Consider the following 13454-nt stretch of genomic DNA (forward strand, 5'->3'; position numbering starts at 1 on the left):
TGAAGAATAGGTTACCAGGAGTGACTGAGAGTCTGGAAACTCTGGCTCTGACCCTGTGTTTTTACTAAAGTGAGTTTGTCACTAACAGACCTGTCAACATCAATAACGTCACATTCTCACTGTCTCCCTGAACAGCTGATGTCATGGAGGTAAAACCCATTTCACCAATAACAATGCTGTATCCATTTTTAACAACAACATTCACCCAAAACAGCACCAAAGCAAAATGCTGTAGATGCCAGAAATCTGAAAACAAAGTTGAAAATGCTGGAAATATTCAGCAGGCCAAGCAGCACCGACAGAGACAGAGACAACTGTTTAGAGCTGTGAGCTTTCACCGGGACTGGGGAAAGGGAAGAGAAGGGCAGACTGTGAGGGTGATGGTCATCGATGACACTGGGGGGGGAATGGGTTAGGGAATAATGTGATGGAATGTGGAGTGAGAGCAGGGTTGGTGCTCTCACTGGGGCAATTAAATCCTGATTGGGTGACCACTTAGTGAACAACTCTGTCCAATCATTGCAACTCCAAGTTTCAGGTCCCAGTTATTTTCATTCTCTGTCCCTCTGACCCTGATGTCTCTGTCCTTTGTCAATGGCACAATGCAGTGCTCCTCATGTCACACCCTCCACATCAACATCAACAATTCCAGGCTCTAACCTCAGAGTCCTCCATTTTTAGGACAGCAACTTTTGTTAATGATTCACTTCCTTGAACCAATCTTCTGTTTTTAACCTATTGCTTGACCCTCCTCTTTTCCCAGGCATCAATTATTTAATCTCCCTGACCTTAATTCCACCTCCTCTGATCCATGCAGAGACTGATAACTTGTGGAAAACAAAGATATTCTAGAAATTCGATGGGAGGAAAACTGCTTAATGGGATTTTACTTGATACATCTTTACTCGAACAAAGGGATTAAATCAGCAAAATGTTTGAACAGTTGAAGATTATTTGAAGCAAAAAATGTTAATTTTAAACAGTTAATAAATCAAAGCTTTTACATAGTTACAAGAACTCATTACTTTCTGCACCAGTCTGGGACTGTGGCAATTTAGGAATCTCTCAGATTTCCTACTCAGCTGCTGATGTCCAGGGTCCCTGACTTGCTGCTGAATTGTATCAGTTCCTGAGTCTCCCTCATTCAGAAGCAGTTGTATTCCAATCAAAGATCCAGACACTGTTAAAACTGACAAGGCCTATGCCTGTAACCCCCTCTCCTTGAATCATAACAGTCGTAATGGCACAGAATCCCCAGAGGCCCCCTTTTCTCATCCCTTTAAATAGATCCAGTCATCTCTGACCATACAGAATCAGCAGCAATGTCTATTAATGATCCACAAAACATTGTACTTCCTGTCATCAGCTCTATGGCTGGCATTCAAAATGGAGTCAGGGTCAGTATGGGCTCAACATGCCCCCTTTTGAGGGAAATGTAGGAGCAACATGTCCAGAAAATCCTGGATGTCCAGGAATATTCAGGATTGGATAAGAAGGAAAGGAGAGGTTTATAACAACAGGTACAAGGGCAGCTAATCAACAGAGAACCTGGTGGAGGTGGGGAGTGCAGGGTGGGAGCAGGAAGCTTACGAAATGAATTAGGAGAGCAAACGGTTGACTTGAGAAACACTGATATGTAGGATTAGGGAAAATTCGAAAATGTTCTGTAAATTTGTCAAGGGGAAGAGGATAAACCAGGACAAGAGCCCATAGGGCCAAGGAGACAATCTGTGTATGTGTATCTGAATGATATTGATTAGCTGTTAAACAAGAAGTCCATCTGTCTTCAGTTTGGAGAAGGGGGATGTAGGAACAGAATTCAGGAACAGAATTCAGGAAGAGAGACTGAGGGATTATTGAGCAGCTTGACAGAGGAGCGTGGAGGTTTTGGCAAGGATTAAAACTGGACAAACCCCCAGGTCTGGATGGGTTATATCTCAGGTTGTTTTGAAGATGAAACAGGAAGTCACCGGGATCCTGACTGGCCATGGGAGGTGAAAGAGGACTGGAGGATGCAAATGTGGTTCCACTTTTCAAGAAGAGTAATCCAGGAAATTACAGGCCAGTGAGCAGGGAAACTATTGAAGAAAACTCTAAAAGATAGGCAAGGTTTGATCAGGGATAGTCAGCATGTCTTTGTCAGAGGGAAATTGTGACTAAGAAATTCAATTGAATATTTCAAGGAAGTAACTAGGGGTGTGTAGATGAGGGGAGTGCAGTTGATGTAGTTTATAGGGATTTCAGTAAAGCCATTGACACAGTCCCACATGGGAGATTGATAAAGAAGTTAGAAGCTCATGAGATCCAGGTAATTTAGCAGGTTGGATCCAGAATTATCTTAGTAGGAGGAGACAGATTGCACTGTATTGGCTGCAGAGTGGATTCACCAGAATGTTGCCTGGGATATCCCCCTTAGTCAAGGGTGTTAGTAAGAAAGGAGCATAATTTTAAGGTGAAAGACAGGAGGTTTAGTGTGGATTTGATAAAAACATTTCTACCCAGAGAGTGGTGGGATCTGGATTGCATTCCCTGGGACGGTAGTTGAGGCAGGGAACCTCACAACCTTTAAAATGGATTTTGGTCAGAACTTGAAATGTCATAACATTCAAGGCTAGGAACTAGTGCAGGAAAATGGGACTAGTACAGATTTAGAACAGATTTTGTCAGTGTCGACTCGATGTATTAAATGGCCTCTTCTATACAGAATGATTCTGTAACCTGTTTAAAGACCAGGATATATTCAAAAACTGTCAAACAGAAAATGTGCTATTTGTAAACATCGCTCTCTCTCTTGCGCTCTCTTTCTCGCTCCCTCTCTCTTGCACGCGCTCTGTCTCTCTCCCCCTCTCGCGTGCGCGCTCTTTGTCTCTCTCCCCCTCTCGCGTGCGCGCTCTCTGTCTCTCTCCCCCTCTCGCGTGCGCGCTCTTTGTCTCTCTCCCCCTCTCGCGTGCGCGCTCTTTGTCTCTCTCCCCCTCTCGCGTGCGCGCTCTCTGTCTCTCTCCCCCTCTCGCGTGCGCGCTCTCTGTCTCTCTCCCCCTCTCGCGTGCGCGCTCTCTGTCTCTCACACATTTCCTCAGCCACAGGTGCTTCCTGACCTTGCTGAAAAGGGAATGGTCTTTGACTAATTTATTGTGGTTATTGGAGCATGTAACAAACAAAGTAGATAATTGGGAATGTATTGATATGGTGTACTTGGATTTCCAGAAGGTATTTGATAATATCGCACATCCAAGATGACTGCACAGAATGAGCTGATGATATGAGCTCCACTGGGTGGGGAGAGAATTGGTTAGCAAACCGGAAACACAAAGGAGAGTTAAGTGGGGAGTGATTGGGTTGTTGAGTTGTGATGACTGGAGTGCCACAGCAATTGGAGCTGGAACCTCAGTTATTTGTATTTGATGTCAATAACTGTGATGAAAGAACTGAAGTGATTAGGAAGGCAAATGGAACTTTACTATGGGTATGCAATGGCTTTGTGGTATTAACTCTTAATCCAGAGACCCTGGGGACCTGGGTTCAAATCCTGCCACAGCAGATGGTGGAATTTCAATTCAATAAATATCTGGAATGACAAGTCAAATGATGACTATAAATCAATTGGCAGAAAACCCACTGATGTCCTTTAGGGAAATAGTCTGCCATCCTTACCTGGTCTAGCCTACTATGTGACTCCAGACCCACAGCAGCATTGTTGACTCTTAACTAACCCCTGAACAGTTAGGGATAAGTAATAAATGCAGGCCTAGCCAGAAATTCCCACATCCTGTTAATGAATTATTTTTAAAAATTGAGAGGGGAATGAAAAATAAAAGTTGGAATGTTTTGCTTTAGCTGGACAGATGCTATTGAGATTACATTTGAAGTCCAGAGGACAGTTTAAGTTCCTTTATTTAATAAAGGTCAGAATTGCATTAGAAACAGTATAGAGAAGGTTAACTCAACTGATTGCTGGTTTTGTGTGTGGGCCAGGGGTTTATCTGAGAGAGAGACTGAATCTATTGGTTGGAGCTGAGAAGAATGAGTGTGATCTGATTGAACCTTATCAGCTCCTGAGGGAACTGAACAAAGTGGATGCCAAGTGGATATTCCCCCTCATGGGAGAGATTGGGAACTAGGGAACACCATTTAAAAATAAGCAATTACCCCCATCAAGACAAAATTGAGATGTATTTTAAGGGTTGTTAGTCTGTGGAATTCTTTTCTCCAGAGAGTGGTGCAAGCAGGGAATTGAATATTATAAAAACAAAGGTTGATTATAGTCTTGACTAACAATGGAGTCAAAGAGAGGGAACAGTGCTGCACTCTGGTCTAGACTCCAATCCAGACAGGCAGGCCTGTACCTTTAAGGCAGCTACGTAACATCACAGCATTTGATGTTCTAGCATAAAGGCATTCACCTCACTTTCAATTTCTCTGTCTCTTGTTCTCTCTATCTTTTTCTTTCTCTCTCTCTCTGACTCTCCCTCGGGTCTGTGTACTGTGTTCAGCCAGTCAGTTTTGTCTGTGGAATGTACAATAACATCAGAAAGCACAGAACCTGGATTAGATGTGTCTATCTGTTAATTGTTAGTTTGGTAAAAGAATGTCAAGATATCTGACTCAAAATAACTAAGTATTTCTATAATTTATGTTGGCTAAATATAGAAAACCACACAAATGACTCCTGGTAGCAGTAGGACGGGGTGATATTATTGAAGTTCACAATTACAGGATGATGAAGCATCTGGATGTAGGTTTGCTCACTGAGCTGGAAAGTTTGTTTTCAAATGTTTTGTCACCATACTAGGTAACGTCTTCAGTGAGCCTCCGGATGAAGCACTGGTGGTGTAGCCTGCTTTGTATTTATATGTTTGGGTTTCCTTGGGTTGGTGATGTCATTTCCAGTGGTGATGTCGTTTCCTATAATTATGTCATTTCCAGTTCTTTGTCTCAGGGGGTTGTAAATGGCAGCTGAAAATGTGTTGCTGGAAAAGCGCAGCAGGTCAGGCAGCATCCAAGGAGCAGGAGAATCGACGTTTCGGGCATGAGCCCTTCTTCAGCAACACATTTTCAGCTCTGATCTCCAGCATCTGCAGTCCTCACTTTCTCCTAGAAGGTTGTAAATGGCATCCAAGTCAGTGTGTTTGTTGGTAGAATGGGCTCGAAGGGCTGAATTGCCTACTCCTGGTTCTAATTTCTATGTTCCTGTGATTGTAACCGGGAGCACACTGACAGATCCCTGAAGACAGCAGCTCCAAACAGACCCCACCACCAGGAATATATTTCTCTCCCCACCCCTTTCTGCCTTCCGCAAAGACCGTTCCCTCCGTGACTACCTGGTCAGGTCCACGCCCCCCCTACAACCCACCCTCCCATCCTGGCACCTTCCCCTGCCACCGCAGGAACTGTAAAACCTGCGCCCACACCTCCTCCCACACCTCTATCCAAGGCCCTAAAGGAGCCTTCCACATCCATCAAAGTTTTACTTGCACATCCACTAATATCATTTATTGTATCCGTTGCTCCCGATGCGGTCTCCTCTACATTGGGGAGACTGGGCGCCTCCTAGCAGAGCGCTTTAGGGAACATCTCTGGGACACCCGCACCAATCAACCACACCGCCCCGTGGCCCAACATTTCAACTCCCCCTCCCACTCTGCCGAGGACATGGAGGTCCTGGGCCTCCTTCACCGCCGCTCCCTCACTACCAGACGCCTGGAGGAAGAACGCCTCATCTTCCGCACAATGGTCATTTCAAAAGCTGTGAAATTGACAAATTGGCTGAGTTAAGATTTGGAGTTGCTGGTGTTGGACTGGAGTGTACAAAGTTAAAAATCACACAACACCAGGTTATATTTGGGTTATTTTGAAGCACTAACTTTGGGAGCGCTGCTCCTTCATCAGGTAGTTGTGGAGTATAAGATCGTAAGACACAGAATTTATAACAAAAGTTTACAGTGTGATGTAACTGAAATTATATGTTGAAAAAGACCTGAATTGTTTAAGTCTCTCATCTTTTAGAATGGCCATGTTGGTTTCAATTCTCTCATATGTAAATTTCAAAACTTTTTTTAAAAGTTACATTCTCAAGTGAACTTTAACAATTGGTGTCATGTCGGCCCAGATAATGCATTGAAGGTGTGAGCTGCTCTGTGTGAGACTGTCTGTGCCACAATGGTCAGACTGATTCTCATCTAAAAGATGGATTTACAGAATCTTACATGGATTTATGCAGTTTGTGAGCAAAATAAAATGTAACTCTGCAATTACAAATTCACCCCACACATGTGTGTGTGTGTGTGTGTGTGTGTGTCGGGTGAGGGGGCATGGGGGAGAAGGGAGGGAGGGAGGGATAGTTGGTGGTGGCGGGGGTTATTAACTTGGCTGAGTTAAAAACAGTTTTGAACTGTTAAACATTTCTTTTGAGCCCAGGAAATGGGTTGGTAGGCACCTTTTGACCATTTCTGGCCAGAATTTCAACTCTGAAATCATTGTGTATACAAAGCAAAAAGCTGGCTTTTTTATTTGGCATTTTCTAACGTAAATGTGTGATTAGTGTAAATACAACACTGGGTAGCTTAGCACAATCAAGCCTCCAGGAATACCTCAAACCACAGTGACACCTCTCTGTCGCTGCCACAGCTGTTACCACGGTCACAAAAAACATGCCCAGCGTGGTGGTTCAGTAGTTAGCACTGCTGCCTCACACTGCCCTCTCCGTTGTCACCCAGTTTGGGATGTGGGGGGGGGGGGGGGGCGGGGGTGTACGGTGGTGGATGCTGTCCTGAAACTGTCCTTCGTGAGCGCAGAATGCAAGTTTGTATTCAGTGAGTCCCCCTTTTTCTTTGTCCCCATTTCTGTTTCTGACTGTAAGGGACCTACATTTGTTTTCAACAAACCTTTTCTTCTCTCATACCTTTAGAAACCTTTTACAGTCAGTTTGTATGTTCCACAAAAACTTACTCTCAAGTTGAATTCTAAACTGTTTCCACTTCTCTGGTCTGCTAGGTTTTTTTTTTGGCCAATTTGTGTTCCTCATCTTTGGATGTGACATTATCTGTAATTTCCTTGTAAGATGTGGTTAGGCCAACTTTCCCATTTTATTTTTATCCTTTGAGATGTTTAACTCTGCAGTCTTTGAGAAGAATTGTAGCTCAGGTTGTGGTGAATCAAGTTGTAAGTTTGCTCACTGAGTTGGAAGGTTTGTTCTCAGACGTTTCGTCTCCATGCTAGGTAACATCATCAGTGAGCCTCCAGTGAAGCGCTGGTGTTCTGTCCCGCTTGATATTTGTGTGTCTTGGTCTGTTAATGTGGGTAATATCATTTGGAATCCATAAAAGCCCTACAGTGTGGCAACAGGCCCTTCGTCCCAACCAGTTGTTTTTCAGACTGAAGGCCTGTGACCAATAGAGTGCCACAAGGATTGGTGCTGGGTCCTCTACTTTTTGTCATTCACATAAATGATTTGTATGTGAGCATAAGAGGTACAGTTAGTAAGTTTGTAGATGACAACAAAATTGGAGGTGTAGTGGACAGCGAAGAGGGTTACCTCAGATTACAACAGGATCTTGATCAGATGGGCCAATGGGCTGAGAAGAGTCAGATGGAGTTTAATTCAGATAAATGCGAGGTGCTGCATTTTGGGAAAGCAAATCTTAGCAGGACTTATATATTTAATGGTAAGGTCCTAGGGAGTGTTGCTGAACAAAGAGACCTTGGAGTGCAGGTTTATAGCTCCTTGAAAGTGGAGTTGCAGGTAGATAGGATAGTGAAGAAGGTGTTTGGTACGCTTTCCTTCATCGGTCAGAGTATTGAGTACAGGAGTTGGGAGGTCATGTTGCGACTGTACAGGGCATTGGTTAGGCCACTGTCGGAATATTGCTTGCAGTTCTGGTCTCCTCCCTATCGGAAGGATGTTGTGAAACTTGAAAGTGTTCAGAAAAGATTTACAAGGATGTTGCCAGGGTTGGAGGATTTGAGCTATAGGGAGATGTTGAACAGGCTGGGGCTGTTTTCCCTGGAGTGTCGGAGGCTGAGGGGTGACCTTATAGAAGTTTACAAAATTATGAGGGGCATGGAGAGGGTAAAGAGACAAATTCTTTTCCCTGGGGTGGCAGAGTCCAGAACTAGAGGGCATAGGTTTAGGGTGAGAGGGGAAAGATATAAAAGAGACCTAAGGGGCAACTTTTTCACGCAGAGGATAATACATGTATGGAATGAGCTGCCAGAGGATGTGGTGGAGTCTGGTACAATTGCAACATTTAAGAGGCATTTGGATGGGTATATGAATAGGAAGGGTTTGGAGGGATATGGGTCGGGTGCTGGCAGGTGGGACTAGATTGGGTTGGGATTTCTGGTCGGCATGGACAGATTGGAATATGTTGCACATCTCTATGACTCTAAGTCCATACTGACCCTCTGAAGAGTAACCCACCCAGAGCAGCTTTTGTACTTGATTTTTTAGAGTCTGTGAAATGACTGTTGTGTGTGTGGATTGCCAAACTTCACAAGGGCACCTCACACCACCCCGAGTCCCCTTTGCTTCCTCACAAACTTCCTGCAGCGTCTACACCTCGTAGGGTATTGGGGAGGGAGCAAAGTGATGAGGCTTCACAGCTTTTAGTGCAGTAAGTCCTGAGAAGGAAGAAGACACCAGTTACTGAGAGATTAAATATTTAATCAGCATTACCCTCAATCCTCTGTCACAGCTCCTGAAGCAGTAGGTTGCACAGTTGTTGTTCCGAGATTTGGAATGAATGTGGTTGTTAGTAATGCTGCTGCTGGATCCATGGTTTCAACAGAAAATATGTCAAATGTCAAAGTAACTGAGAGGCCATTCAGTCAGCCAGAGCAAGGAGTCACATCACTGAAGTTCAAAATGTTGTGACAAGTTATTGAGTGATAGTCTCTGTGTTCATGTGAAGGGGTCTGGGGGAGAGGGGAGGGGAGGGGAGATGATGGAAAGGGAGAGGAGGAGAGGTGGGGCAAACGCATGATGAGTCAGTCTATCTCCAAAACCTGATTGTATTTCGTGAACAGCGACACTAACCCCGCAGTGGGCGCCATGACTTGGATGAACCCAACAGCTTTTGCATGCACCGTAAGATTCCACAAATAGAAGTGAAATGGAGTATGAACCAAACACATATTTCTGATATAGACTGACATAGGATTTAGCAGATTTTCAAAAGATTACCAAACACTTTCTTGTCAGTGAAGTAGTTTTGAAGTGTAGCCATTGTTCACATTAGATGCTGAATGTTTGAAGACCTTCACGGGATGTGGGCGTTGCTGGGGGTCAGCATTTCTTGCCAATCCTGAATTACCCCTGCAGAGGATGGAGGTGAGCTGCTGCTGCTGTCTTTGGGATGTTGGGAAACCCAGTCAGGGCTGTTTACAAGGGGTTTGGAACATTATCCAGTGATCACACTAAGATGTTTGTTTGGGGATGAATATTGACTGAGGAGAGCACTCCTGCTTTTTTATATTGAATCATAGGATCATCTCTGGAACAGCACAACCCAAACCCAGGGAAATAATTACGCCAACCTCCTTCCCTCATCCTTGGAAAGCCTCCTGGGGTTTTAATTTACAATTGGATGTTGAAATAAAATCAAAAACTAATTTCTCAATTCATTATCACTTGAATTTTCAAAACAGGAAGAGTAAGAAACAAATTTGATGTCGTCAGAATTCTATGAGAGAATTTGTTTCTCTTCTCAAGACTGATGTAAAAATAATCCTGACTATTGCTTCATCCCTTTTCCATTGGTGTTTCTTGCAAATCTCCTGAACAGTGAATGACAAAGAGCTTCAAGAAAGTGTTTTTATTTTCAGTAAATGCTCATGTCCTGCACAACCAAACAACTAAAAATAATCTGATTGTAAAGATATCTGCTGTAAACGCAGCATCGATTCATGCCCCTCTGGAGATGTCCTTTCTCAAGGTCATTCCCTCTCAGAGGCGAGGGATGTTGGGAAGAATTGCTGAGATCTGCTTTGGTTCATTCTGCTGCGGCGGGAGGGATACAGTTGACACATAGGTTCCGCCAGTTAGACACTCTCTCACACAAACACACAGGCTCTCTCTTTCTCTCATTCTCTCTCATGCACACAAGCAGACACCCTCTCTCTTACATGTGCACACACACAAATGCAGACACTCACACAGGCGCTGTTTCTCTCATGTCCACACATACATGCAGTCACAAACACACACAATCTTACACGCGCACACTCACACATACGAGTTCACACAGAAAGACAAAGTGCTGGAAAATGTCAGCAGGTCTGGCAGCATCTTTGGAGAAAAAAGCAAGGTTAATGCTTTGGGTCTTCAGTTCTGAAGAATAATTACTGGACTCTAAATGTTGACTCTGCTTTCTCTCCACAGATGCTGCCAGACCTGCTGAGTTTTTTTCCCAGCAGTTTCTGATTTTGTTTCTGATTTCCAGCATGTGCAGTCCTTTGTGTTTTTTTTTATTGTCAAGTTCTCACAGAGACTGTGGCTGGGACTGAGTTGAGGAGGAATTTCACCCAAAGGGTTATGAAGCTGTGGAATTCCCTGGCCAGTGAAGCAGTTGACACTACCTTGTGGAATGTTTTTAAAACAAAGATTATTTTTTGGAACAATGAAGGGATACAGCGAGAGGATGGGTAAGGGGAGCTAAGCCCACGAAAAGATCAGCTGTGATCTTATTGAATGGTGGAGCAGGCTCAAAGGGCCAGACGGCCTACTCCTGACCCTGGTCCCTATGTTCTTATTTTCACTTAAACCAATCGATATCCCTCTGTGTCATCCACAAACTTGATGATAGCACATTCAGCTTCATCATCTGTTAATGATATAAATTTTAAAGTTTGTGAGAAGATTTGTAGCTCGGGTGCTCGTTGCTGTGGTTCTGTTCGCCGAGCTGGAAGTTTTTGTTGTTTTTTGATGTATGGTACATCAAGAACATCTCTTAAATGACAGCCAGACTACTGCGACCACTAGGACTTATAACAGCACATAAACCAACAGCCACTCTCAGACAACAACTCACCAAAACGAAGGACCCGATACCCAGCATGAGCAAAACTGATGTAGTGTACAAAATCCCATGCAAGGACTGCACAAAACACTATTATAGGACAAACAGGAAGACAGCTAACGATCCGCATCCATGAACATCAACTAGCCACGAAACGACACGACCAGCTATCCCTAGTAGCCACACACGCAGACGACAAGCAACATGAATTTGACTGGGACAACACTACCATTATAGGGCAAGCCAAACAGAGAACAGTCAGGGAATTCCTAGAAGCATGGCACTCATCCACAAACTCCATCAACAAACACATAGACCTGGACCCAATATACCGGCCACTACAGCGGACAGCTGAAACTGACAACCGGAAGCGGCAGGGACAGGCCACTATAAATGCCGGAGGAAACACCACAGAAGCGCTTCACAGGAGGCTCCCAAGCACTGAGGATGTCACCTAGACAGGGGACGAAACGTTTGCAACAAAAACTTCCAGCTCGGCGAACAGAACCACAGCATATAAATTTTAAATAATTGTGGCCCCAGCACTGATCCCTGCGCCCACATCATTAGTTACAGGTAGTCATCCTGAAAATGACTATAAAAAGCATTTCGATTCTCATTAACCCTATTTGCCTTTATCCCAGCTCTGTCTTTTATTGATTAGCTAATCCTCTATCCTTGCTAATATACCTAACACCACAGGCTCTTATCTTATTAAGCAGCCTGATGCGTGGTACCTTATCAAACATTTTCTGCAAATCCTGATACATTACAACCACTGCTTCCCCTTTCTCTGTCCTACTGGTTAGCTCCTCAAGGAAAGCAGAGTTTGAAGGAGCTCTAGCCTGCTGAGTGTCTTTCTGGACGAGAGACAGGAGGCAAAGCTAATACCATCTGGCTGCTTTATCTATCTGACAGCCGTTTGTCTTTGTCCTTGTGTGATTTTTATTAAAATGGGTTTTTAGTGGAGTCAGGTTCACATTCTCTCTGATGAAGGAGTCTTTGCTGAAGACTGTGTCTGAATGCAGCAACCAATTGAGAAAATTAATTTGCGAGTCATAAGTTGCAGATGTAGAAAGAAGTGATAAATTCAGTAAAAATACAATGTGATGAAAGGCGATAAGTGGAGGAATTCCGAATCTCTATTGATATCAGGATGACCTGAATATGCTGATGTTGGTGTGAATTGAAGGGAGCAGAAAGAGTGAAATCTGATATCACTGAGATATTTGAGAAAGTGGAGATGCGCACGCCCCTCTCCCCGCAGCCGGCCTGGAGAGTGGGATTAGTGTGGGTCAGCAGAGGGACAGTAGACATCATGGAGAGAGAAAGAGACAGAGAGTGATAATTGCAATGGTCCCCTTCAGCACCATGCACTCATAGAGACCACCTACTGTAGCACAGAGACCGATTGACTGGAGCTACAGTCAGACAGCTTAGAGACAGTGAAGTTACAACTCACACAACACCAGGTTATAGTCCAACAGGTTTAATTGGAAGCACACTAGCTTTCGGAGTGCTGCCTGATGAAGGAGCAGCGCTCCGTAAGCTAATGCTTCCACTTAAACCTATTGGATTATAACCTGGTGTTGTGATTTGTAACTTTGTACACCCCAGTCCAACACCGGCATCTCCAAATAGAGACAGTGAGTGTACCTTCAGGAGAAAAGCAGCAGCCCTGCCAATTCTCTGATACACATACGCTGCCGTGTCTCTCTGTTGCAGTCAGTGTAATACCATCTGGAGAGAGGTTGAACTGAAAATTAATGCAAATGTGATGCAATAAATTGATCTGTGTTTCCATAGCAACAGATCGGAAGGCAGGTTACTAAATGCAGGCAGTTCTCACACAGAGGGCTGAATGTTGGTAGTTGTGTTCTATCGGCCTGCAGCTTCAATACTAGGTTGCACTATCACTGGCGCTTGTTGGTGCCTCAGTGATTCAGGAAACCCAGTGTTCACAGCTCAGAAACTCTGTTCCATAAGGAGTGGACAGTAAGCTCCAGTCCAATTACTATCGCTTCTCCTGTAACACAAATACTACATTCGATTATTATCGATTATAGTGACAGGACACTTGAAAATCACAACAGGATTAGCCAAAGTTGACATTAATGAATGAAAGAGAATTAGTGTTTGTGAAATCCACTGAATATTTTTAAGGTTGTAACTAGCAGCAGGATGGATGACGGGGGCGGGGCATAGGATTTAGGTTTTCAAAAAGCATCGGAAAATCTGACACACAAGAGAATTTGACACAACATCAGAGGGCATGGCACTGGGGGAGAGAGATGAGTGTGGAGAGAGGATTGGTTAATGTGCACGTACAGAGCAGAGGAAGCAAATGTCCTCCAGATCCAAACCAAACACAGAGAATGCTGGAGAAACTCAGTAGGTTCTGGCAGTGTCTGTGCAGAGAGAAACAGTTCACGTTTGGAGTGT

At 44.1% G+C, this 13454-nt stretch overlaps 1 protein-coding gene across 1 annotated transcript in view; it reads left to right on the forward strand.

Moving 5' to 3' along the window:
- mmp24 (matrix metallopeptidase 24) overlaps window positions 1–13454 on the forward strand; it is a 91347-nt gene that overhangs the window by 16966 nt on the left and 60927 nt on the right. The gene's annotated exons all lie outside the window — the stretch shown is intronic.

The sequence above is a fragment of the Chiloscyllium plagiosum genome, unplaced genomic scaffold (genome assembly GCF_037043375.1).
Source record: "Chiloscyllium plagiosum isolate Xiang-an unplaced genomic scaffold, Cpla_swu_hap1 HiC_scaffold_15, whole genome shotgun sequence".
In the NCBI taxonomy this organism is placed as follows: Eukaryota; Metazoa; Chordata; class Chondrichthyes; order Orectolobiformes; family Hemiscylliidae; genus Chiloscyllium; species Chiloscyllium plagiosum.